This window comes from Rhinoraja longicauda, chromosome 11, assembly GCF_053455715.1.
Source record: "Rhinoraja longicauda isolate Sanriku21f chromosome 11, sRhiLon1.1, whole genome shotgun sequence".
Lineage (NCBI taxonomy): Eukaryota > Metazoa > Chordata > Chondrichthyes > Rajiformes > Arhynchobatidae > Rhinoraja > Rhinoraja longicauda.
Window position 1 is genome coordinate 17,271,233 of NC_135963.1, and position 22,349 is coordinate 17,293,581.

The 22,349-nt window shown below is 42.5% G+C and overlaps 1 protein-coding gene and 1 pseudogene across 7 annotated transcripts in view; both read left to right on the forward strand.

Moving 5' to 3' along the window:
* Window positions 1-22,349, forward strand: part of st3gal3a (ST3 beta-galactoside alpha-2,3-sialyltransferase 3a) — a 350,137-nt gene that overhangs the window by 317,694 nt on the left and 10,094 nt on the right. The gene's annotated exons all lie outside the window — the stretch shown is intronic.
* Window positions 8,865-20,485, forward strand: LOC144597998 (adhesion G protein-coupled receptor B2 pseudogene; annotated as a pseudogene).

Here is a 22,349-nt window from a genome sequence, read left to right on the forward strand (position 1 = left end):
TTTGCATATAAGGCCATTAGATCGATGGATGATGCAGTCAGCCTAGGCCTGCACTTCATCCTCCAGCACCTAGACCGTAAGGGGACCTATGCCAGGATTCTTTTTGTGGACTTTAGCTCTGCATTTAACTCTGCCATTGTGCCAGAGCTACTACACTCCAAACTCTCCCAGTTGACTGTGCCTGAACCCCTCTATCTGTGGATCATCAACTTCCTGACAGTCATGAAGCAGCATAGGAGCACCGCAAGGCTGCGTACTCTCCCCTCTCGTTTTTCCTCTCCCCTCTCCTTTACTCTCTCTACACCAACGACTGCACCTCCACAGACTCCTCTGTCAAGCTCCTCAAGTTTGCGGGTGACACAACCCTGATTGGACTGATCCAGGATGGGGAGGAATCTGCCTCGAGACGGGAAGTGACACAGCTGGCGTCCTGGTGCCATCGCAACAACCTGGAGCTCAATGCTCTTAAGACAGTGGAACTAATTGTAGACTTTCGAAGAGCTCCCCCTCCCCTCCCCCCACTCACCATCAACAACACCACAGTCACATCTGTGGAGTCAAATGACTCCTTGGAACCATCATCTCCAGGGACCTTAAATGGGGGGCCACCATCGACTCCACAGCCAAAAAGGCCCAACAGAGGATGTACTTCCTGCGACAACTGAGGAAACACAATCTGCCACAGGCAATATTGGTCCAATTCTATACTGCTATCATGGAGTCCGTCCTTACCTTCTCCAACATGGTCTGGTTTGGCTCGGCCACCAAGCATGACATCCGGAGGCTGCAATGGATCGTTCGATCAGCTGAGAAGGTTGTTCTTTGCAACCTTCCCCCCATTGACGAACTGTACACTGCAAGGGCCAGGAAGCTTACGGGCAAGATCATCTCTGACCCCTCTCACCCTGGCCACAAAATCTTTGAAGCACTTCCCTCTGGAAGGCGACTCCGGCCTGTCAAAGCCGCCACAGCCAGACAGAAAAACGGCTTTTTTTCCACGAGCAGTAATTCTACTCAATAACCAAAGTCTGTAGTCTCTTTTTTCGCTATGGTTTATTTTCACCCACATGTTTAGACCGTAATGTTGTATCCTTGTTGTTTTGTTTATGCTTTACTCTTAATTGTTAACTGTATGTTTATGTTGTCATTTGTGAGCAGAGCACCAAGGCACGTTCCTTGTATATGCACATACTTGCCCAATAAACTTATTCATTCATTCATTCATCAATCCTTTGTATTCCCAAAACAAGCGCAGAAGTCACAATTATGACTAAATTAGATAAGAATTCCAATGTAAATTCGTAGGAATGCTAATTTCAAGCTTTAACTTTTAATCAGCTGGTAGCACCCCGTAAATAACTTTGTATTGGTTTATTACTATCACGTGTAGAGAGGTGCAGTGAAAAGATTTTGTTTGTGTTCTTTCTATCTTTAAAGCAGATCATACTATGTATGTGTACAACCAAGTGATACACAAGTACAATAGGTAGTGCAAAGAGAAAAATACCAGAGTGCAGAATATAGTTTTATAAGTTACAGAGGAAAAGTCCAGCAACCACAATGAAGGTAGGTGGGAGATTGTGATTATCCACTAACATGTGGGAGGACCATTCGGTAGTCTGATAACAGAGGGAAGAAACTGTTCCTGAGTGGTACATGTTTTCAATCTGTTGTACTTTCTGGGTGCCGGGAGAGAGAAAATGGAATGACCGGGAGAAAAAGGACCATGATTTTGTTGGATGCTTTCCCGAGGCTGTGTGAAGTGAAGATGACGTCTATGGTCGGGAGACTGAACTGTGTGATTGTCTGGGCTGCATCACAACTCCGCAATTTCTTGCGGTATTGGGCAAAGCTGTACCCAAACCAAGCTGTGAAGTAATCCAAAAGTATGCTTTCTACAGTGAATGTGTAGAAGTTTGTAAAAGATGTTGGAGACATGCCAAACCTCCTCAGTCGCCTGTTGTGCTGTTTGGCAGTAGATTCAGTGTGGTTGATAGAGGACAGATTATTGATGATTTTTATGCTAAGGAGCTTGGAGATCTTAACCATTTCCACTGGCGCCATTGATGCTGATCAGGGCATGTACTCCATCTCGCTTACAGATGTCAATAACTAGCTCCTTGGTCTTGCTGACATTGAGTTTGTTGTCATGATACAATGTTACTCAGCTCTTTATATCCTTCTGTTGTGTAATTAGTCGAGGTCCTGTCCTCTACAGTGGTGTCATATGCACAGTTGTGGATCGATTTAGAGCAGGATTTTGTCGCACAGTCATGAGTGTACAAGGAATTTTGTAAGAGGCTGACAACTTAATGTTGCAGCGATGAGTGTTGAGAATTGCTGTGGAGGATGTTTGGTCACCTATCCTCACTGAATTGTGGTCTCTTCGTCAGAAAGTCAAGGATCTAGTGGCAGAGGGTAGTGCTGTCTTCTAAAAAATAAAAAAAGCAAAATACATTGAAAACAAGATTGAAAAATATAGCCAGAGTGTGGGTGGCACAGCCATGGCCACCTTTTTGTGCACTGTAGTTTATGTCCTTTTCCTTGAGACTGAAAACTCTTAACAATGATGCACTTAAAAACACAGTTATATGAAAAGGAAAAATAAAAGCAGTACTACAAGTATAAATATTTCAAATATTGTAACCTAGTTTATTCTTACCTTTTTATTTACATCCATAAAATCTCCATTGAAATGAATGGACTCATGGTTTTCACACCAAGTCTATCGCAACAGGATTCAATGGCAGGATTAAACGGCATAATGTTCAACCATTGGATTCTAGTTACATTATGTATCGCAAATAAATTTTTGACTCCACGCTTTCCCACAAAATCAGGAGTTTGTTATGCTTTAATTGCACTATTGCTTTAGATTATTATGGGTTGTAGCCCCGCTCTCGGCGTGAGCATGTATTCTGCACTTCAGTGTAATATTAAGGGGGTGTTGAATTTTTGGAGATATCATCGTTTGACTGACCTGCTAAACTTGAGGACTAGCTGCTTTCTATTTTGTGGTTGTAGGCATGGATACTATCTGAAGAGCAGAAATGTCTGTCCTATGCATCAAGGCCAACGATGAGCACTATTTGTTCACTGCTGATCAGAAAACTTAGACCACTACGTCTTGACTTTCTTTTATGCTAGATAGATAGAAGGAAAGAACCAGAGTTTGTCAAGCACTTTGTATCATCTCCAGGATAAATCACTTCAGAAGTTGAATAACTCTTGCAATGGGCAGACACACTTTATATACAGAAATATCCCAGAAGAGCACATACAAAATTTATATTATTACTATTAGTGGGCACACCGGCTGTCAAAACAGTAATCTCATTTCAATAATTCTTTATTGACTGTCAAGCACTTCAGGATATCCTGAGGTCACGTAAGGCACTAATAAATGTGTGTTATTTCTTTTTATTTCTCTTTTCTTGCTTGCTTTCTTTCTCTATAATAATATTGCCGGTCAGATAGACTTCAATTTGGAGCCCCAGATGCTGTTTGTAAAGTTAATCTAGACACCCTCTTATAATTATTTAAAAGTGATGGATTTTTATTGTAATAATCTGCTTCCTTTACTATTCTAAATATCGGAAAAATATGAAATGAGGACTAATGGAACCACGGGATCTGGTAATCTGAGTTTTGGCTTTTGCACTGGTATCATATGACTGGAGCAATGAATGAAATCTCTCATCTCTCTGACATCTGTGGCTCGAGAAATGCACACAAGGGATGAAATTTAATAAGAATTAAAAATTGTACAGGACCCATATCCCAACAAACTGCAAACTTTTTGAATTAAACTGAGATCCATATCTTCAATGCCTGTCAAGACAGTTCTGTGTTTCTCTCAATTTTAAATAGCTTCATTTGCTTTAATGCAATTTATTACCAAGTTAATTACTTTGGTTCAAATGTTGTTACTCCTAATTTATTTTGGTTCCTAATATTTCCTGATAGAAGTGCATAAAATTTATGACAGGCATTAATAGGGTAGACAGTCAGAACCTTTTTCTCCAAGGTGGAAATGTCAAGGACTGGAGGTGTGAGGGGCAAAGTTTAAAAGTGACTAGCTGCTGTGGACCCATTGGGTCCAAACCCCTCCTGCATTGGTGTAGCACCCTCTCCTCCCCCACCCCCCCCCCCTTATCCTCCCCTCCCCACCCCCCTCACCTACTCACCCACTCCATCCCACCTCACCCACTCCATCCCCCCTAAACCCCCCTTAAAACTCCCCCGGGGGCGGGCGAGAGGGGAGAAGGAGCCACTCACCCTGGCCCCAGGCGGCCATCGTCGCGGCCAGCAGCAGGAGAGCTCACCTCATACCCCCCCCCAACATTGGCCGCCACACCCATTACTCGGACGGGTCACGCCCCCCGAGCGGATACCCTCCCCCAACTGCGCACGCGCGGATCCGGCGGCCATCTTACCGTTGTGACGCAAGATGAACACGTGAGTATTAGATCAACAGGCCCCAACTGCGCAGGCGCGGACCGGTTAGGTTCCCATTGTGACGTCGAACACGGAGGTATTACTGCGCAGGTGCGGCTGACAGGCAGGGCAAGTGGAAAAGGGATTTATTAAAGTTTAAAAAGTGATTTATTAAAGTTTAAAAAGTGAATAACTTTTAAAATATAACAACCATTTGAACCGCAGGCCAATGGTGAGTAAGGTGGGCCTAAAATAATTCCGCTATCGTGTACCGTTTTGGCTGTATTTCGGGTACACACGAACAGACAAGATGAGAGTTTCAATAATTTATAGGTAGATGTGTGGGGTTAGTTTATTACTTGGAGCGCAGTGGTGACTGGAGCACACTGCCAAAGGTGATATGGGGGCAAATACCATAGTGGCATTTAAGAGGCTTTTAGATAAGCAGATGGAGATCATCAAAGCAGCGCACCGCGGCAGCAGCAGTGGAAGCGCAGGTCCGTGGGAAAGTCGGAAAAAACACCGAGGGAAGCGAGGGCGGATTCGGAACAGGCTGAGAACCCAAGCCTTACGACCACCTCTGCCCAGCATACATCTGGCCAACGTCCAGTCCCTGGAGAACAAGCTGGATGACCTCAGGGCAAGGATCAGATTCCAGAGGGACATAAAGAACTGCAACATCCTTTGTCTGACTGAGACATGTCTGACCCCGCTGGTGCCTGACCAGGTGATTTGCCCATCCGAGTCCTTCACTGTTTTCCGGGCGGACAGAACGGAAGAATCCGGGAAATCCAAGGGCGGAGGAGTCTGCTTCTTGACCAATAATAACTGGTGCAATCCTGGAAATATTAAGACGCTTTCTCGTTCCTGCTCGCGGGACCTGGAACATCTGACTATCTCATGCATCACATGTGTCACCAGGGGGGAAAGAACTTTGGACCACTGCTACACGCCATTCAGGAAAGGCTACAAGGCCGTTTCTCTCCCTCCTTTTGGAAAATCTGACCATGCTGCCATTTTCCTGCTGCCGGAGTATAAACAACGGATAGTACGGGAAGCGACAGTGACGAGGGACGTAAAGCGGTGGTCTGACCATTCAGAGGCCATGCTGCAGGATGCACTGAGCGATGTCGACTGGAATATGTTCCAACCAAGTTCCAGAGACGTCAGTGAGTTTGCGGAAGCGGTTACGGACTTCATTGCCACAATAGCCGATACCATCATCCCCACGGTAAGGGTCAGTATCTTCCCTAACCAAAAACCCTGGGTGGACAGGTCTATTCGCTTGGCCTTGAATGCTCGCACCGCTGCTTACAACTCTGGCCTGGCATCCGGCAACATGGACGACTACAAGGGAGAGTCCTACCGACTGCGAAAGGCAGTGAAGGATGCAAAAAGGAGGTACCAGGACAAGATGGAGTCACAGATGGAGCAGCAGGACACCAGGCGCCTTTGGCAGGGGCTAAGGACAATAACTAGCTACAGGTCCAGCACCCCCTCAACCGGAAGTGCCGGCTCCTCCTTAGCTGATGACCTGAACTCTTTTTATGCACGGTTTGAGACGGGTAACACCACCAGCTCGCCGTCTAAAATCAGCACCGAAGGGGCGCTGGCTAGCGAGGCTGGAGGGGGATGCACCGCTGGGGATGTGCACACATTCTCGAGCATGAGGTGAGGTGGGCTCTGACGCGTGTGAACACGAGGAAAGCTGGAGGCCCAGATGGTATATCTGGGCGAGTGCTAAAGTCTTGCGCTACTCAGCTTGCTCCAGTGCTCACCACAATATTCAACCTCTCCTTGGCCAAGTTCGTGGTCCCTGCATGCTTCAAAATATCCATCATTGTACCGGTGCCAAAGAATGCCTCTCCAGCGTGTTTAAATGACTACCGACCGGTGGCTCTCACCTCGGTTGTCATGAAATGCTTTGAGAGGCTAGTCAAGAAGCACATCTGCGCCCTCCTTCCTCGCAACATGGACCCACTACAGTTCGCATACCATCCGAACAGGTCCACGGATGATGCGGTCTCCCAGGTTCTACACACCGCTCTCTCTCATCTGGACAACCAGGGGGGCTATGTGAGGATGCTGTTCATTGACTTTAGTTCAGCATTCAACACAATAGTCCCCAGCAGATTGGTTGAGAAGCTGCTGTAACTGGGGCTTAGCACCCCTCTGTGTGCCTGGGTCCTGGACTTTCTCACCGCCAGGCCCCAAGTGGTCAGGATGGAGGAACACACATCTAGCTCCCTCACCCTGAACATAGGATCCCCCCAGGGCTGCGTCCTTAGCCCCCTACTGTACTCCCTGTACACACATGACTGTGGGGCCAGGTTCAGCTCAAACTCCATCATCAAGTTTGCTGATGACACTGTGGTGGTGGGCCGGATCTCCAACAACGATGAGAAGGCCTACGGGGAGGAGGTGGCTGATCTGGCACTCTGGTGTCAGGACAATAGCCTCCTCTTGAATGTCACTAAAACGAAGGAGCTGATTGTGGCCTTCAGAAGGGCTAAACATCCAAGGACGTACACGCCACAGGAGATAAATGGGTCTACTGTGGATAGGGTGAGCAGTTTTAAATACTTGGGAGTCCGCATCACAGAGGATCTGACGTGGGCAACGCACATTGCCGCACTGGTGGGTAAGGCAAAGCAGCGCCTTTACCACCTTAGACAACTGAGGAAATTCAGAGTGTCTCTGAGGATCCTTCATTGCTTCTACTCTGGGGCTGTAGAGAGCATCCTGTCCGGCAACATTACAGTCTGGTTTGGGAACAGCTCTGCCCAGGACAGGATGGCCCTGCAGAGAGTAGTGCGTTCGGCAGAACGCACCATGGGAACTACACTCGTCCCCCTGCAGGACCTATACATCAGGAGGTGCAGATCCAGAGCAAGCAAGATCATGAGGGACCCCTGCCACCCCAGTAACGGACTGTTCCAGATGCTACGATCAGGCAAACGCCTCCGCTGTCACGCTGTGAAAACGGAGAGGATGAGACGGAGTTTCTTCCCACAGGCCATCAGGACTGTCAACTTTTATAACCTCAGAGACTAAGTTTTTGTCTACATAAGAGTAACTTATTAACTTTATTTATATGCTGTAACTGTAATTCTTTTTTGTGCACAATCCGCAGGCATTGCCACTTTCATTTCACTGCACATCGTGTATGTGTATGTGACAAATAAACTTGACTTGACTTGACTTGACTTGGATATGCGGGAAATGGAGGGATATGGATCGTGTGCAGGCAGATGAGATTGGCATTTTGTTCTATGTTGTCTGCATGTGTTAAACTCGAAACAGTAAAAAGTCAATACTCTTATGCAGATCTTTCTCCGTTGGATCCTCCTTCCTATTTTCTCCTTTTAACTTGTAATATCAGTGAAGGATAAGCATCTTGTTTAAGGAATTGTTGTTCCTTTATTAATTTGGGATTTACCCTGGATATTTAAAGCCCTTTGGGGGATTTCTGCCTGTTGGTTTAAGAGATAGTTTGCTCCTTTGCCCCTAATTAAGATATGGTCACTTTATTTTATGTGTGAGCCAGCTATTGAGAATAAATCAACACTGAATTAATTTTTGTAAGGACTGCACAGTGGCTCAGCAGTAGAGTTATTGCTTTGCAGCTCCTGAGACCCAGATTCAATCCTGACCACAGGCGCTGTCTGGGTGGAGTTTATACATTCTCCCTGTGACCTGCGTGGGTATTCTCCGGGTGCTCCGGTTTCCTCCCACGCTCCAAAGACGTACATGTTTGTAGGCTAATTGGCTTGGTAAAATTGCAGATTGTCCCTAGCATATAGGATAGTGATCACCGGTTGGTGCGGACTCGGTGGGCCAAAGGGCCTATTCCCGTGCTGTATCTCTAAACTCAAAATGCTGGAGTAACTCAGCAGGTCAGGCAGTATCTCTGGAGAACATGAATAGGTGACATCTTGAGTCACCCATCTTCAGACTGATTGGGAAGTAGTTGGGGGGTTGGGGAAGAAATCTGGAAGAGAGGAGATGCAGGGCAAAGCCTGGCAGGTAATAGATGGATACAGATGAGGAGGGTTTTAATAGGCAGATGGTTGGACAAAGCTAGAGACGAAAAGACAGAAGATGTGAGACAAAATCGTCATAGTTGCAAATTATGAAGCTGGAGGGAGGAATGTGGGAAGAAACGGGAAGGGGAGAGGAGAAATAGGAATGTTTCCAGGTATGGGACAGGGGAGGGTTGAGAGAATGAGGGGTTTTGTAGCTACCTAAAATGGGAGAATTCAATGCTCATACCGTTGGGCTGTAAGCTACCTAAGCAGAATGAGGTACTGTTCCTCCAGTTTGTCTGTGACCTCACTTTGGCAATGAAGAAGGCCCAGGATGGGAATGAGAAGAGGAGTTAAAATGGTGAGTAACCGGGAGATCCACTAGCGCAAGTGTTCGGCGAAATGGTCACTGAATCTAGGCTTGGTCTCATCGATGTACAGGGGGCTGCATCAGAAGCACCGGATGCTATCGATGAAGTTAGAAGAGGTGCATGTGAACCTCTGCCTCAAATGGAAGGACTGCTGCGGACACAGAATGGAGGTGAGGGAGAGGATACAAGGACAGATGTTACATCTCCTGTGGTTGCAGAGGAAAGTACCAGCGAGGTGGTTTGGTGGGAAGGAATGAGTGAACCAAGAAGCTGTGAAGGGGGTGGTCCCTGTGGAAAGTGGTGGCGATGGGAGGATGTGACTGGTGGAGGGATCGCATTGGAGGTGATGGAAATGTCGGAGAATGATGTGTTGGATGCGGAGACTGGTGGGGTGAAAGGTGAGGACCAGGGGCACTCTATTATTGTTCTATCTGCAGGAGGGCGTACGAGAGCAGAAATACAGGCACAGAGAAGACGTATGTGAGGGATCCATCTATGACAGCACAGGAGAAACCCGTTTTCTAAAGTAAGGGAACATCTTGGATGTCCTAGAATGGAATGCCTCATCTTGGGAGCAGATGCAGCATCAACAGACAAATTGAGATAGCAGCAGGGTGGGAGGAAGTGTACTCCAAATAACTGTGGGAGTCGGTAGGTTTGAGGTCGGCGTCAGCCCTTAGTCTGCCCCCTGTGATGGAGGCAGAGAGATCAGGTAAGGGGAGAGGGGTACCAGAGACAGTGCAAGTGAATTTGAGGGCACGGTGGTAGTTAGTGGTAAAGTAAATGAAATAAATGAGTTCTGCGTGGGTGTAGGAGACAGCATTGTTGCAGTCGTCGATGTAGCGGAGAAAGAGTTGGGAGATGGTGCCAATATTTGTTTAGAAAAACGAATGTTCGCCATACCTGACAGAGAGGCAGGCATTGCTGGGGCCCATGCAGGTGCCCATGACTACACCTTTAACTTGAAGAAAGTGAGAGGTATCAGAAGAGAAGTTGTTGGGGTTGAGTGCATTCCACCAGGTGGAGGAGAGTAGACTGTCATACCGCTGCCCCTAATGAGACCTGCTGAGTTACACCAGCACTTTGTGTCTTTTTTTTTGTAAACCAGTATCTGCAGTTCCTTGTTTCTATGAAATTATTTATTTCTGCTATGAACTAGCAGTTAGGAGAAGGTGAAAATCCTGGGTGTAAAGGTTGGGGTAAAGGCTATCTCGGCTAGTTAGCTAATGCCATATGAAAGGATAAGGCAAGAAAACTTGCACAGTTTCATACATCACTCTATTTCTCAGGAACATCAGGAATGTTATGCACAGCAGAACATATTTTACAGAACTTAATAAAACATGGTTCTGAACATGGTCGATTCATATTTCCAATCTGAAATGAAACTGTTAATGAAACCAATGCAATTGTGTCTTGCAGTAAGATTACCAGACTATTTGGCTTGGTGTTATAAACACCAAACACGAAAACTGTTGTTCAAACAATCAACTTTCATATGCTGAAAGGAATTGTTTCTACATAAAAAGAGGCCATCAAAATCTTGCTCAAAATATTATTCGATGCAATTCCACTTTTCTAAAATGAGTAGAATTGGATACTTGAATGTTGCACTCAATATTTATGTTACATTGTTGAAAGAATGCAATGTAGGATGAATGTTTAGAAACAGTGTTAAATTGAAGATAAGAGGGATTTCGAAAATACTGGATAGTCAATATAACATGTACTTCATAAAATAGTTCATACAAATTAATCTATACATGAATGTTATATAATCTTTCGATGAATCAATAGAATATAGATTTTAATATTACTTTTACAATTCATATTTTATTTGCAGTTTTTTATTTGTGGAGGGTTATGGCATTAAATTGATATGCAGGTGTATCTTAAATGAATTTCACAAATTAAAGGTAAGTGAATGAATGCAGGATCAAAATATCTTTGAGCCATTGGCAAAGTTCAAAAGGCATTTTGATCTATTCATAGTCTTTGACGAAATAATGTACGGGAGGCACAATGATGCAGGGTGGGGGGAGGGGTGCAGATCACTTCTGATACAGTCTGGACTGTCCAACCTTTAATTATATTTTTAATCTTAATTTTGCAAAGGATTTTCCATTATATATTTTGCTCTGTCTTTATTAAAGTTCTGGAATATGCAACAATAGTTTATCCGAGGAAAGGATCTTCTGTTAACTGGAGATCTGAAATAAAAGTATAAAATTCTGGAAATACACAGCTCTACATTCAACTTTTTTTAAAGAGAAGACTGGGAAATAAATGGAAGGAGAGTGAACATTCACCTCCTTCTGCAAACAATAAACCTGAGTTTAATAGGATGTAAAACAGTCAAGTATGAGGTGATGGAAGAATATAAATTATTATTTTGCATTAGAATGTAGCAGAATTTTTTACAGGTATCTTCTAGTTGAATGGTTGGTTTAATTTTAAAGGTGTTATTTGAATAAGAAATTTGGCGTCTTGGCATTAGGTCTTCATTTTCTGTTCTATATTAAATTATGCTCCAATTGAAAATAAATGCAAGTTGACTGTAATCTACATCATTTATTGTCTGTCACAGTTTATGACACAAAGGAGGCCATTCAGTTCATTGTGTCCCTTTAAAGCGATTGAGTTCCAGATCCCTCACCAGTCCTTGGGGTGAAATAATTATATCTCAACTTCATTTCAATCCTCCAGGTTGACTGAAATGTATGCCCTCTAGGTATCAACTTCTCTCTGTTAATACCTATGCAATTGCATATAAATTAGTTTCTCTTCACCCCATGATGTAATTGTTCCACCCTCACTCCCTTGAAAGCTCACTTTCTGTTTCCACAGAAGCTGCCTGACAGGCTGTGTTTTTCCCCACAATTTCCATTTTTATTACAGAATATTCAGTGTTATCTATTCATTAAAAATATATATTTTGTCAAATGCATTACCTGGAAACGTTCCTAAATTGAATTATTTTTGCCATTTTTGTGACCATTCCATTGGTATCTTCCCATTGCTGAGGATTTTAATCTTTCCTATTGCCTGTGTTCACACATGAGGCATGATGTTATCACGTGAAGCTCATAACTCACAAATGAGTTCATTTGGAAAATAGCCTTCACCTTTGTCACAAGAAATATTTTCTTTTCCATTTTCTCTTCAAGGGTTCAAGGTCAGTTTATTGTTGCATCTTCCTATCTATGTGTTTACATGCTCAAACACCCATCCCCATGCCTTGTTCAGTGAATATTCACCATGTATGAATTAGAGAAAAGGCATCAGGATGTCACACTAGAGTCCTCCTCTGATTGTCACACCTACCAACATGGTGTTCTGAGTCTCTCCTTTAGGTGGTTCCTTGGGGGCTCAAGGATGACGTTTTCTGTGGATACTGAGGCAAATATGGAACACTCATCAACTGCTGATGGGGCAGGAGATACAGGTAGTTGGGGAGGTTGTGGATTAGACTTTAGAAATACAGCACAGAAACGATGCAAGCTGTGATCGTGATAGTTGGGTCCACAACAGACTCTGCCTCAGTTGTAAGGCTACTTCATCACCGAATACATTTGCCTTTTTCATTGCAATATGCCACTGCAGCTCCAACTTTCTTTCCAATGGAGTGGTGCTAATCAACAAGAGAAACTCTAATTTGATTGTTGAACTGCAGAATAAGAACTCCCAAATCAGTGATCATTTCACTACTGAATAAGTAATGAGGAGAGGTCTCATCTTTTTTTTAATCCCTGTCGTAGTATAGGAAGGCTAATTATATAACCTATACAACCATTCTGGCTCACAACTGCTTCTTGTGCCTTTTCTAATCTCGTGACTCATTTCCACACTTAGTAATTCTGAAAGCAAAACTGCAATGTACTCAGGCAATATTGCAATGACAGGCAGCTTTTACAATTACAATAATACCTGTCACAAGATGATATCATGGCCAAAGTAGAAAAATCATTCTATGATTTTAATTCAATTAAAACTGTTGAATGTGCCTTCCTTCAAGGAGCTACCATTTGCCATCTTTACCTTAGGACCTCTTAGCCTATCCTCTCATCCATATCCCCACTTCACCAAAGACCATACAAAGGGTCATGTAACACTTCATTCAGGAGTTAGCTTGCTTACATGCTTGAGTGACATTCCTCCTCATACAGAAATTAGCCTGTAATATACCCCTGTTTGGAGTACAGAATTTCCTGGTAATCCGCAGCAAATTCTTATCAGTAAACTCGTCACACTTGTTAATCCTTTCTTATGAACAACACCAAGTATCACTGAGGGCTACATTAATGACATGTAAAAAAATGCATTAGGACAACCACACAGTTAAAGACCAAAACTCGTTACTTTATTTAAAAAAGGGCACCAGACAATTATTTTATATTTACAATCTTATAAGCGGTTCAAGCTATTGGCACATGATGAGACAAACTAGATCCAAGAAATAAAACAAAAGTTGCTTTTGGAAGCTGTATCTCAATGAGCAGTTTGCTATTTGAGTATTTGTTACTGCTGTATTCCACATAGCATTTAAAACAACCATAAATCCCAAAGGTTGAACCAAAAGCCACCCACTATATATATATATTTTAAAATCTGTAGCATATTGCTATATATCTTAAAATGTCCCGGATGGCAATGGAAATGTTGCATTTTAATTTACGTGCACTTTATCCCTTACCATGAAGAGTAAACCTGGAACTTGACCCAATTATACAGCAAAGAACTTTGCCCCATTATACAAACAACAACTCGCTCTATATAATTGGGGGGGGGGGGGGGGGGCAGGGGGGCAAATCAAGCAATGTAAAATAACTCCATAAAGTCTCACACACTCATACACTGCTGAATAAATTGGAACCTCATGTGCTGTCCAAATTCTCAGACCAGCACTTCAAGTGGAAATAATCAATAGGTCTTGAGAAGCTCACGAATAATTCACTGAAAATTTTATGAATCCAAGTTTTGGTTCATACAATATGACCTCAATGTAACTTCAAATTCTCTACTATTACAAATTGCAGTAAATATCCAGAAAAGCTCAACTCAGTTGAAAGTAAGCTGTAGATCTCTAGATTCATGTAGAACGGATTAGATTAGCAGAGGGCAATATTTTTTTCTGAACTGCGTGTCACATTTCTGATATCCTGTAAAATTCTGAAAGTTGCTTAATGTACTAGGTAAGCTGACCCTAACATACTTATATTTTATTATTTAAATATTCTTATGGAAAGTAAACATCTTTAACAACTCTTTTATCGTAAACTACCTTACAGTATAATGATTGGGTAGAAGTATCCAATTAAAATGCCACTTCATATGACTACATTTTCTGTAGACACATTATGTTGTAGGTAGATGATACTCTTGCTACAGTTTTTAAGATTTGGGGTTCCACACGTACACATTCATGGCGTATTCACCCTGTTGAGTGAACGTTTCCATATCAGTTTTCCACAGCGACACAATGCAATGTTCCTTTGTGAAACCTTTGTTAGTGTGGGCTCACGTTGCAGTAAAATCCCCTTTAAGTGCATCGCTACTGCATCAATTTAAAAGAGATTTGTCCTGGTTTGTTCATTCAGGTATAGCTTCAAGAACTCTTTGTCAAGAACTCTTTGATGGGTGGGAAAGGTCTTGCAAATGTATTAGTGTAACAAAGAAAATTGAGGGGGAAGCAACAGAGATAAAAGGAACAGATTTTTGGATCAACCGTAAGTGAGAGTAAAATCTGGGAAAGATTCAGAGTACATTGTATTTTTGATAAAGTGGCACAAATGTCAAATAATCATGCGGGAGAATATAATACAATCATTGAGGTTATGGTTAAGATGGAGGCCATTCAGTCCATCAGGCCCATATCAGCTGCAAAAGAACTTTTTAGGATAATGTCACTTCCTAACTCTTTGTGGCCCTATGGTTTGCAGAATCTCTGGAGTATACAAATCACTTCAGTCTAGACAAATTGAGGGGGAAAAACAAGAACATTAGAAGTTATTTAATGTAATAAGCCAGTGGAACTGCTGTGCTCCAGAATTACTTTTTTCAAAAAGATTTGCTTCTTGGCTCACTGAGAACTATAATCAACAGTTTCCTGCTTGACAGAATTGATGCCTGGCATTCCTCAAACTTCTCAGGTGGAAAGAGATTTGCATGTACAACTGAAGAGGACTGCAGGAACCAGGTGCAGAGATTTTAAGCTGCAATCATTATCTTTGTTAAATTAATGGGGCAAGAGAATAGAAGTATAGTATTCTATCCAGGACCACCAATTTTAGCAAAAATGTGTATACATAATGAACAGATTTAGATTCATTGTGAGCTGGTCAGAACTACGGCTAACAAGCCTGTTTCTGCGAGCCAATTCTAATCTGTGCAAAAACAAATTCCATACAGTGCCTCTTTACATAATGAAAATATCCTAAGACATTTAAATGAAAAAATATTTGTGGCAATCTGCACACAAAAATAGAGCAGTTGACCAATCATAGAGATTGTGGAAAGGTGGAAAGTGAAGCAGAGGCACAGAGGGATTTAAGGAAGAAATTCCAAAGCTCAGCAACTCAGTAGCAGAAGGCTACTGTTTACCATATATATTAATGATTTGGAAGAGGGAATTGGAAGCAACACTAGCAAGTTTGCGGATGACACAAAGCTGGGTGGCAGTGTAAACTGTGAAGAGGATGTTAGGAGGTTGCAGGGTGACCTGGACAGGTTGAGTGAGTGGGCAGATGCGTGGCAATATAGATAAATGTGAGGTTATCCACTTTGGCAGCAAAAGCAAGGAGGCAGATTATTATCTCAATGGTGATAATAGGTAAGGGGGAGATGCAGCGAGACCTGGGTGTCCTTGTACACCAGTCACTGAAACTTGACGTGCAGGTACAGCAGGCAGTGAAGAAAGCTAATGGAATGTTGGCCTTCATAACAAGAGGATTTCAGTATAGGAGTAAAGAGGTTCTTCTGCAGTTGCCCTGGTAAGACCACATTTGGAGTATTATGTACAGTTTTGGTCTCCTAATTTGAGGAAGGACATCCTTGTAATTGAGGCAGTGCAGTGTAGGTTCACGAGATTGATCCCTGGGATGGCGGGACTGACATATGAGGAAAGATTGAAAAGACTAGGCTTGTATTCACTGGAGTTTAGAAGGATGAGAGGGGATCTTATAGAAACATATAAAATTATAAAAGGACTGGACAAACTAGATGCAGGAAAAATGTTCCCAATGTTGGGTGAGTCCAGAACCAGGGGGCACAGTCTTAGAATAAAGGGGAGGCCATTTAAAAGTGAGGTGAGAAAAAACTTTTTCACCCAGAGAGTTGTGAATTTGTGGAATTCTCTACCACAGAGGGCAGTGGAAGCCAAATCACTGGATGGATTTAAGAGAGAGTTAGATAGAGCTCTAGGGGCTAGTGGAATCAAGGGATATGGGGAGAAGGCAGGCACGGGTTATTGATTGGGGACGATCAGCCATGATCACAATGAATGGCGGTGCTGGCTCGAAGGGCCGAATGGCCTCCTCCTGCACCTATTTTCCATGTTTCTAAGGCATGACTGTCAGGTATGAAGCAATTGCTGGAGAGGCTGGAAGTGGAGCAGTACAGATATATTGCATGGAAATAGAAGGTGCTGCCAGGGGTGGTGGTGGAAGCAGATACAAAGGTGGCGTTTAAGAAGATTTTAGGTAGGCACATGGATGTACAATACTGGGAAAGGAGGGATATGGATCAAATGCAGGTAGAGATTAGTTTAACTTGACATCATGTTCGGCGCGGGGCTTTAGGGGCCTGTTCTTGTGCCGTACTGTTCCTATGATACACTGTTCTACTTGAAGGAGCCTGTAGAGATGCAGAGGGCTAAAACAATGGGGAGATTGGAAAGCAGAATGAATCTCCGAGAGAAATTAAAGACCAGAAAAAATACCCCTATAAATCCTGACATTTTTCAAGAGATAAAAAGATGATCTATTTACAATTTTCTGCTGAACATCCTATTATCTTTCCTCCGTAAATGACAACATCCAGCATCCACACCTCTCCCTGCAGTACAACCTTTATGTATCACTGAATATTTGATGCTGGAAGAATATGATCACTCCTGTTAAAGGATTTATGCTGGGACTATGCCCTTGAACAGATCGCTTGCTTAACAGGCAGGGGTGAAAGACTGAAGATATCAACTCAGCCAAAAGTAGAAACATAGAAAATAAGTGCAGGAGTCGGCCAATCGAGCCTGTACCGCCATTCAATATGATCATCATATCATATATCATCATATATATACAGCCGGAAACAGGCCTTTTCGGCCCTCCAAGTCCGTGCCGCCCAGATCGCCGTGCCGATCATGGCCGATCATTCTAAATCAGTACCCCGTTCCTGCCTGGTCTGAAGAAGTGTCTCGATCTGAAACGTCACCCATTCCTTCTCTCCCGAGATGCTGCCTGACCTGCCTAGTCACTCCAGCATTTTGTGTCTACCTTCGACTTAAACCAGCATCTGCAGTTTTATTTTCTGACTTCTTCCCATATCCCTTGATTCCGTTAGCCCAAAGAGCTATATCTAACTCTCTCTTGAAAACATCCAGTGAATCACCTCCATTGCCTTCTATGGCAGAGAATTCCACAGATTCACAACACTGGGTGAAAAAGTTTTTCCTCATCTCAGTCCTAAATGGCCTACCCCTTATTCTTAAACTGTGACCCTTGGTTCTGGACTCCCCCAAAATCAAGAACATTTTTCCTGCATCCAGCCTGGCAATTCCCTTAAGAATCTTATGTTCATATAAGATCCCCTCTCATCCTAAATTCCAGTGAATATTCAAGTATTCGTCTAATAAAATTACTTGTATTTTTAATTGGTTACTTACAATATGCTGAAAATCAATTTGCCCCTGGAATAAGGTCAAAAGGACTTTGGAAAAAATATCTTGGTGTTCAAGGTCAAGACTAAAGAGTGATTTAAGTGTGTTCTTCCTGATTTAATATCACATCTGCAACCACGTATCATGTTCCAATATTGGCTCAGGCACAGGGCAGAGATTACTGACTTGCATTGCCTTGTAATTACTGTGTCAACTGTGTCAAGTCCCAGTAGAGTGGCGTTTCTATGCTCCATTGATAAAATCCAGTAGATTAATTTTATATCATGCAAGTAACTTATCATTTCAGGTTTTACCTTTGAATAGTTATGGGGAGCAAAAGTAGAATGAAAACCAAACCCGAGGTTCCAATTATCCCACACATATTAATACATTGAATGAATAAATAGCTTATGACACATGCAGAATAAAGCTTTCAATAAAGCAATAACTTCTTTCAACTGATGGAGTATCTGGATAAGTCATTTGAAAGATGGTACATGTCATTGAAGTAAACATTCTATACTGATTGTAATTTGTTCAAAAGCAGACTATTTAACATTGCTCATTCTCATTAACATTAACTCATTCTCCATTTCCCCAAATTGACCTCAGCGAAAATCAGAAGCCCATTGTTCCAGGCCTATGTGACCCTAGAGGTGATTGGTGGGACACTGAGCACTACCAGGAACTTAAATTATATAATGTTATCATATCATATCATATCATCATATCATATATCTACAGCCGGAAACAGGCCTTTTCGGCCCTCCAAGTCCGTGCCGCCCAGTGATCCCCATACATTAACACTATCCTACACCCACTAGGGACAATTTTTACATTTACCCAGCCAATTAACCTACATACCTGTACGTCTTTGGAGTGTGGGAGGAAACCGAAGATCTCGGAGAAAACCCACGCAGGTCACGGGGAGAACGTACAAACTCCTTACAGTGCAGCACCCGTAGTCAGGATCGAACCTGTGTCTCCGGTGCTGCATTCGCTGTAAAGCAGCAACTCTACCGCTGCATGTCATGGATGAGCTAAAATGAGCCCCATCCTCAAAACTCCCTGAACGTCTTTGAAAATCCTTGCATGAGGACTGGTCTTTGCTGGCTGTCTATGTTTAAAAAAAAAGTTCAAATCAATTTTAAAAGGTAAGAACTGGATGTCAGCCGTATTGGCGATGACTGATCGACGATCGATCTTATTTCAAATATTGTTTGCAGTTTTTGACTCCATTCAAGGCTTTGTTATAATCACAGTCCACTGCTTCCTGAGGAGAGAGATTCAGGATGTTGTAAAATGCCGAACAGGAATCTGCAAAAATGAAGAGAATGAAAACTCACCTGATTCGTACAAAAATGGTCAGGTCCAGATAATGACGGATTTTGAAAAGGACGTGGACCTGGCTTGCCAGTCTGTGCTCTTCAAAGAGGTTAACACTTGCAATCCAGCGACGATCACAGGGACAATGTCTCGCATTTCACTGGATGACGAGGAAGATGAAAAAATGAACATAAGCAATGAAGGAATGAATTTCTCCACCCTTCCAGGAAACATCCCACCAGGAAATATGTTAGTCCAGTTGCCTCCAATGCAGCATTTGCATGATGTGATGTCTGGTATGGGGGAACTGAACGAACCAGCCAAAAACGAAACCAACAGTGAGCTGAGGGGAACCCTGTATCTGTGCACAGAGAACACCCTGAGGCCGGTGGACTTGAAGTGGAGGCGAGCTCAGGAGCAGCCGCTGGAGGGAGAGTACATGGTGCTCCCCAGACACACTGTCAGTTTAAAGCCTTTCATCAAAGATGACAGCAAGTTGAACGTCAATGTGGACGACAGCAGGCACAATATCACTGGGAGCCAACCAGTCGAGTCAGAGATTTACCCTAACTTTGTCTCTGTTGATCAGATCAATTATAACTTTAATCAACCTTATGGAACTCTTAATTATCCACGGAGTTCAGCCCTCAAACATCACCCTTCAGTGAGGCACATTCTGGCATCTGAATTTGCAGACAGGAGCAGGACCATGCCACGCATTAAGCCAAGCTCATCAGGGTCCATGGGCTCCTTGGAAAGGAGAAGATTGAGGTACTCTGACCTTGACGTTGAGAAAGTCATGCACACAAGGAAACGTCACTCTGAACTCTACAATGAATTAAACCAGAAGTTCCACACATTGGACAGATGCCGAGACCCTGAACTCTCAGCATTTAAGCGGGAGAAACGGTGGAGCATTTCATCAGCGGGAGCTGAAAAGAGCACGCCAGTTGAGAAAGCTACCCCTGCAGAGCAATCTTGGGACAACCTCAAGACCACGCCAACCAACACACTTCGTTCAGATGCCCAGGAAAATGTAGAGTTGCATTCACCAGACTGGGAGGCATCTGCCACAATCTCTATGGATCACGAAGGAGACTTTCAAACTGAAGTTTAATATGGATTCAGAGGTAAACAAACCAGAAACAGCAGATTTGGAAAATATATTTTCACACTGATGCATTGCGAAGGATTCATTTTGTGTTGAGTTCCTGAATCTCTTTGAATTGATATGAACAGTCATCATCTACCAGTCAGAAAAGCAGAATTCACCAGCACTCTGTTCTTACTCTCAACTTTCTCACTGCGGCTGGTGAGTGAGAATGCAAGACACATAAATCTGTGAAACTGTCTCAGATCCACATACACAAGACTCTGTTCTTTTTGATGTATGTCTGTGCAACACCCAAGACTGAAACTAAGAGGATTCGGGCATTTAGAAAACTAGTTGGCAAAAAATCTAAACTAAAATTAATGTTCATTTGAGATTGACAAAAAAAAAAAAAAAAAAAGGTAAGAACTAAAAACTAAGAACATTTTAAAAATCTCATATTTTGCTTGGGCAGCAGTGGTATGAATATTGGTTTCTCTAACATCAAGTAACCCCTCTCCCTCCATCCCTCCCCCACCCAAGTCACTCCAGGTTCTCATTCTCACCTTGAAAACAGCTTCCTTTATAATTGTTACTATTTTGCATATCTTTTATTCATTTGTTCTATATCTGTCTAAATCTCCCATTTCCCTTTCCTAACTAGTGTAAAGAAGGGTCTTGACCCGAAACGTCACCCATTCCTTCTCTCCAGAGATGCTGCCTGTCCCGCTGAGTTACTCCAGCATTTTGTGTCTATCTTTGGTTTAAACCTGTTTCTGCAGTTCCTTCCTACAGACCTGCAATAACGTTAAGTGGGCACACTATTAGTTTGGAATCTGAATGGGTGGTGAAGCAGCAAAGATGGTGGGAGAGCCAGAAAGCATGTTTAATTTGAGCAGTTCCATGTTTCATGGAGCCCTGATTTAATAATCAGACTCTTGAAGGTCCAAGTCAGTGGTAATGTATACACAATATTGTGTGAATGTGTTGTACTCTGCCTCTTAAAGTGAATGGAATAAATTTTAGACCAAGTAAAACTATGCTGATGCTACAACACAAAATGTTTACTACTACCAACCAGGGATATATTTTGGTTGGATTTTGCAGCTCTGATTTAATGTTGAGAAGCTGACAATCTATCAGGTGGATTTTATAATGATTATCATGGGAGTTTTTAAAATCGTGAAGTTTCTAGTCCTCCAGTTATTCACCTGGAATTGGGAGTCTTTATTGTTATAATAAATATGGTTTAAAGGTATTTTGTTTAGAGGGGCATATAATGTACTAGCTTTTTATGTTCCAGATTAGTTGCACAATTCAAGGGTATTATCATGGGAAACGCAGGCCACGGGATCAACAGATTAACTTATTTCTTGTATAATGGAATATGTCTCAAGCTTTCTGTACTCCCAGATGGCCAAGTGGATAAGTACCTCAAAAGTCCCACATGCCAAGAGATTTTTTTTTACTGAGACTGGTGTGCTTCTATAGTTTGTTTCAAAATACTGAAATAAGATTGAGAAAGGAAAAGAAATATGTAATTATGATGTTTGATGATCCATATCAAACTATCAATTATAACAAATTGCATGTACATATGTCTATATGTCTCTTACCATTATATCTACCATAAACCGGTGTTATCTAATCCAACGTTTCTTTGTGAGTTGTGGCTCCTACTGCAAAGCACTTTAGGGTGTTACACTACAATATAATTATTGTCTAAGTGCAAGTTGTTTTGGAGTTTCCATTGAAACTAACTGGAAATGTTTTAGAAGTTTCTGGAAATTCAATTTCATTACACTGTAAGTATATAACTTAAGTATTTAAGTTATCTGAAAAATACATAATAAAGATGCAATGATTTGAAATTATATTCCGTATTTTAATACACACGCTGCTGGAGTAACTCGGCGGGTCAGGAGGCATGGATAGATGACATTTTGGATCAGGACCCTTCTTCAAACTGTTCCTATTTTTCCACAAGACAGTTTCTGATGTTTCCATATTTTAATGCCAAACAGGATAACAATAGTAAAAACGATGTTAACTTTACCTGGAAACAGTTCATCTCAACTGACTGTTCACTGACCGACTGAGGGAGAGATAGATCAGCCATGATTGAATGGTGGGGTAGACTTGATGGGCTGATTGGCCTAATTCTATTCCTATCCCTTATGACCTTATGATCTACAGTTTCCATTTTATGATTATTATATTCAATAAAA